Genomic DNA, 6000 nt, shown 5'->3' with positions numbered 1-6000 from the left:
TTTTTATTTATAATCAGAAGAGAAAGATTCGAAAGTCAAATAATACTATTACAAAACTATTCATTTTTCTAAGAGCTATAAAACTAACCTTTAAATTGTTTTTTAATTAACAATAGTAATTTTATGAAAAAATAAAGGGTCAAATATCTTTGTGAATTTGTAGTTCGGAATTGAATAAGTTTATTTCAAACTATTTTAATAAATAGGGACAGAATTTTTATTTAAAAAACTAAATAAATCTATATGTTGAAAAATTACGAGTTTTTTTATCATATTTTTTATTTAGATTAATAAAATAAAATTTGAATAAACATTAATTCTCAATATTGAAAAATAAATATTTTTATATATATTAAATTTTTTTATTTTATTAAAAAATTAAAATTACAATTGCTGTCTCTATTTTACAGTTATCATCAATTTTTTAAAATATGAATATTGTTACTATCAATTTCATCAGTTTTAATCAAGATTTAAATCTATTTGATTTTTAAATAAAAATTATAAATTTATTTATTAAAATAATTAAAATTGGACTCATTTAGCTTTAAGTATAAATTCAAAGGGTATTTGATTCTTTATTTTTTTTATAAAAGTGATAAGAGTTGATAAAAAAAATAGAGACAAAAAATTTGAAGATATGTGAAATGATGAAAACATTTAGTGAATATCAATTAGATGATATTAAAATTGAAAGTAATCATAGAAATTAATTCCATAGAGATATGAGAAAAGTGCCCAAATTCTTATTGAATTCATTTTCATTAAAATAAGGGTTGTGCAAATTTTACTTAAATGGGAAATCTTCTTTTTATGAGAAAATTAATTACTTAATGGAATTTAAGTGGATAAAACAAGTTGAAATATAAATGGTACCCTTTCACCAAACACAAATCACTAAAGAAAAGAAAAGGAAGTGGCTGTAGAAAATTTCTTAGGGACATCTCACCTACTTTAGAAAGCAGCCTTCTAATGTCTTTTGTTTTTGCTTTTTCCCAGGCCATGAGGTTAAGGACACACCTGTCCTACAAACGTGTTAAAAAGTCCTCTGACAACTTTCTGTAAACGAAATCATCTCTTAAGAATGAATCATTTTGTGGCAGAGTCTTTTGTCACCAACCCCTTATTGTCAATGTCTTCACATTCAATTTTAATATTTTAGCTCTTTTCTTTTTCCCTTTTTTATTTTACTTTTTTTAAAGTGCTTAAGATTAAAAGAATTGAAAATAATATTCAATTTTTTTTATTTTTTTATTTTGCTAAATGAAAAGGATAATTTTATTTTTTTATTTTGTTATTTTCTATCAATTTCTAGGAGTATATTTTTTAAATTTTAATATATATATAAGCTTGCTTTAAAAATAGAACTAAAAAGAACTTGTATCTAAGGCTGCAGGAGTATCCATTATAGTCAAGTTACATTATGCATGGAAGACTACTATTTTAGAGAGTGATCATATGCTATGTTAGTTGTTAGTGGTGCTAATGCATATGGTTTTGTGGGGTTCTCTTTTTCTTTTAATATTTTAATTGGTTCCCAACTACATTGTTAGATTTTGTTTAGTGGATCATATTTAAGTATTGATACTGTGAGATAAGAAATGCATATTTCTTTAACAAAATTTAGCCCAAAATCAAAAAGAAATATTTCACCAATTAAAGAAAGAAAAATATCAAACAATTTCATTTTTTTTCATTTAGTTTATAGAGTTTAAAGCATTTCAGACAGGACCCTTTCGAATGATAAAACACTTGATTTAAACTCAAATACTTTAATTAAGTTTTACTATTTTATTTTTACATTTTTAAATAAATAGTACGATCTAAAAACATAACAATAGTGTCTATATTTTCACTAGAAGTAAATAAGTTAAACCACTCGTAAAATATTAAAAGCTTAACTTGAGTACAAATTTATTTTAATTCATCTCGTAAATAAATAAATCGTATTAAAATTTAGAATAAATATGAAAAATATTATGGGATTTCATTTTTTGATAACTTTATACATGTATTTCTATTTTAATTATATATATATATATATATATATATATATATCAAATAATAAAATTAGAAGTTGTTAAGCTATAAATCCATATTACCATATTTGAGCAATATGATAAAAATGGTTGATCGGAGCAAAAATAGTTAAATCCTTTTGAATCAAAATTTTTTAATAATGAAATATTTATTTTTATCACGACTTTTAGTTACATGTATTTTCTTATCTAAAATAAAAATTATGTACATAAAATTATCAAAAATTGAAACTAGATGCTATTTTTTATTTATTTCTTAAAATTATATATATATATATATATATATGTATATATATATATATATATTAGTTTTGAAATCTAAATTTTTGATATATGTGCTTAATTTTTGACACACAAAATTTTTATTTTGACATATATATTTACTTTTGACACATGTGATTCAAACTTATGTATAATTCTATAGTTTTTCTATTAATTCATAAATTATATTCCTAATTAAATCATCTTTAATCATAAGAAATTGTATGTTAATATTTTAATATTATATTAATTAATAAATAATTTTTTAATCAGGATAATGATATTAATTCTATCATAAGAAATAATATATTAATTATATTTTAATATTATATTAATTAATAAATAATTTTTATAATTAGATTTTAATTTTAAAAATAACATCTTAAATTATATCTTTAATATAATATATTTTTAATTCTAGAAAATAGTAATATGTTTATTTATATAATATTAAAATTAATTAATATTTATTTTTCAAAATATTATCAAATTAATATTAAATATTAAAATTTATATTGAATTATATTTATATATTTAATTTTATAATTAAAATAATAACAACGATCGTACAATACATGACTAAATATGACTAAATTATATATATATTAATTTCTGAGATTTAAAATTTTTTGACACGTGTATTCAATTTTTGACATATATAATTTTTATTTTGACATGTGTACTTATTTTGACACGTTAATATTCAAGTTTATATATAATTTTATAATTTTTTATTAATTTATTAATTAATAAATTATATTCCTAATTAAACAATGATTTTAATTTTAAAAAATAATATATTAATAATAAATTAGTTTCTTAATTACACAATGATTAGTGTTACGATCCAATTTGTGGGCCCAGGCTTAAGACCACCAAGGCCCATAATAAGCCTTACTAATCGGCTTTTCAAATATGCATATAAAAATATAATATTAAATCAGACCGACATGCCATGCAAAAATCTCTAACTAGACATTAACAACATTCCATAATTTACTAATATATCAGGCATTCTGCTGCGGAGAGTCTAGAATTTTAAATAATTAAAAATATGAAAATATAAATTAATTACAGTAGGCCTGATAGAGAAAGAAGTCGGGTCGTCAACGCAGGACGGCAGAGAATCTAACTGTCACCTGAAAAATTTAAATTGAGACTGTTAGCTTCGAGAGTGAATTAAAAACATATAATCTTAAACAATTACAGTCTCCTCAATATAACATTTATTAAATCAAGATGTCATATGTCAAATTATACCAAAATCCGTGTCATGCCATAATTCAGAAAGAAAATAGAATTGAAATACTTATAGGACGAGTGCCTTAGCATAACCCTAACCTCCAATATTAGTAGTCTTTCGGTTCTCTTATTCCAATAGATCTGGCGCCCAGAGAGCGAAGCTCAACCAAGGTCCTTAAATTCAGCCTGGACACTTGATTCCCAAATAAATAGGCGCTCAGAGAGCAACGCTCGACCATGGACCTTCCTCTGGCAGTCAAACTTCCACAGCCTAGAGAGTTATACTCGACCAGGGTAAAACCCAAAAATAACATTTACAACCTGTCTATGATTAATACCGGTGCGCATGCGGTCCTGATGCAACCCATCAGGCGACATTGTTCTACTGTCGCCTCATCCCAATGTCACAATCATAACATATATAATAATTATAAACAATATAATTATAGGCAAACACAATTTATTCAATAACACATTGAAAATTAAAATTTAATAGTCTCGAGTAAAACAGACATGCAAAATTATGTGTAATAATAATAATCATGATATTGATAATAGTGAAAATAAATTTACTAATAATAATGCTAATAATATTTATGATAATTATCAATGAAATGAAATTATCCATAATAACAATAATAATAATTATAATAATTATTAATCAATTAGTATCGCATTTAATTTAGACATGACAAGAGCACAGTTGATTATATAACTTTAACTCACAGTTCTGCCGCGCTCTGCAGTATGCTCCTAGGTCTCGGGTGGAATTGGCTGGATGGACAGATTATCTATTCACAAAAATACTCAGTTAATAAGATATTCTAAATTTTTTCTACGCCTAGACTCCTAAATTAGACTGCCTAAGAGATTTCAGACTCGAAAATTTTACTAAAAATTCGGCAAAATCTCCTTTAAAATATAGACGTTTAACCCCTGTATAACGGTCCAGAACTGTTAGAAATACTTCAAATATTCTGAAATTAATGAATGAGAGTCGGGCCACCAAAACTATATTATTTTTTTCGACTGTGCAACATACCACATAACACAATTGTCTTACAGACGGTCCAACATAATATTTATTTGGACAACTAACCCTCACAAAATTTTATGGTATTTAAACTAATTCAACATAATCACATCTACCACAAAACAACACAATAATGAACTATATCCATTAATTTGTAGCATTTAGATATAAGTCAAAATTAACTAAATCTGATTAATTAAATTATTTAAAATTGATAATTGATAATAATAATATTTTTTAAAATTATAAAATAATTTTTTAATGTCTAAATAAAATTCTACCGAGTCGAAAAGTAAAAATTATGCACGTCCGAAAAATACGACGGTCCGAAAAGCGCCGACGTGAAGCTTCAGTTGCAAGAAGTCTAAAATCGCAAGAGTTTTGGCAGGAAACTCGCTGGAAGAAATCGGATCGAGGCCAAAAAGTCTCGCCTCCGACGAGGTCGAACACAGCTGCCGGCGGGGAAAACGCAGTTGGAAAGCTCTGCTCGTGGGTTCCGATAGCGGGGAGCTCGTTCCCAGCGTCGGGCGAGCGAAATGACGACGGCAGGAACTAGATCGACGACGGGGGAAGCTTCTCTTCCTCGCTTGACGTCGACAGCGTGGGGAAAGAGAGAAGAGGAAGCGGCGCTGTGGCGAGGGAGAGGAGGGAAGGACGACAGTAGCGGCTTGTTCGGCGCATATGCAGGGGGGGGTTAGGGGAGGGGGAGGGGAAGAGAAGAGCCGTCGGTGACGGGGGAAAGGGGAGGAAGGAGGGAGGAAGGAGAAGAAAGGGGGGAAAAGAAAAGGGAAGAAAAATATTTTTTTCAAATAATATTATTTATTTTTTTCGGATATTATAATTAATTTTTTAATTGATAATGATTATTTTAAAAATAACATATTAATTATATTTTAATATTATATAATTAATAAATTAGTTTTATAATTAAATAATAATTTTAATTATAAAATTAATATTATTAAATATTATATTCACTAATAAATTAAATTTTTAATTGTATAATAATCTTTAATTAATAATATGCTATCATTAATTTATATCATATTAGAATTAATTAATATATATTTTTAAAATAATTTTTATATTATTACATCAATAAAATTTAAAAATTTTAAAAAATTTTAAAATATTTAATATGTTTTTATTATTTAAAATATTAAAAACTAATATTAAAAATTTAAAATTTATTAAATTAATTTATAAATTAAATATTTTTATAATGAAAATAATAGATAGTCTAATATAATTTTTCACTTCTAGCGATTGGAAAAATATATAGAATGGGCAGCAACAGCCCATTGACAATGCGTAGTTGCTATTGACCAGTAAAAATTGGGAACATAAATTTTTATTTCCAGAACTTTGTAAATACTTTACAAAATATATGAAACGATATCGTTTGTAAGAGCCTCGGAGAAATAG

The 6000-nt window shown here is 25.2% G+C and overlaps 1 long non-coding RNA gene across 2 annotated transcripts; it reads right to left on the bottom strand.

The window, feature by feature from the left end:
* Positions 1 to 3251: 3251 nt before the first annotated feature.
* LOC112536473 lies at positions 3252 to 5335 on the bottom strand. Of its 2 annotated transcripts, XR_007217255.1 has the most exons (3): positions 4857 to 5335; positions 3642 to 4333; positions 3252 to 3439 (listed from the first exon to the last, which is right to left on the bottom strand). It is a non-coding gene; the product is annotated as an uncharacterized LOC112536473 (long non-coding RNA). The 2 variants fall into 2 exon arrangements; XR_007217254.1 differs by having other exon boundaries at positions 3642 to 5335.
* Between the last annotated feature and the right edge of the window lie 665 nt (positions 5336 to 6000).

This window comes from Ricinus communis, chromosome 9, assembly GCF_019578655.1.
Source record: "Ricinus communis isolate WT05 ecotype wild-type chromosome 9, ASM1957865v1, whole genome shotgun sequence".
NCBI lineage: Eukaryota > Viridiplantae > Streptophyta > Magnoliopsida > Malpighiales > Euphorbiaceae > Ricinus > Ricinus communis.
This window is presented reverse-complemented; position numbering and strand designations above follow the sequence as displayed.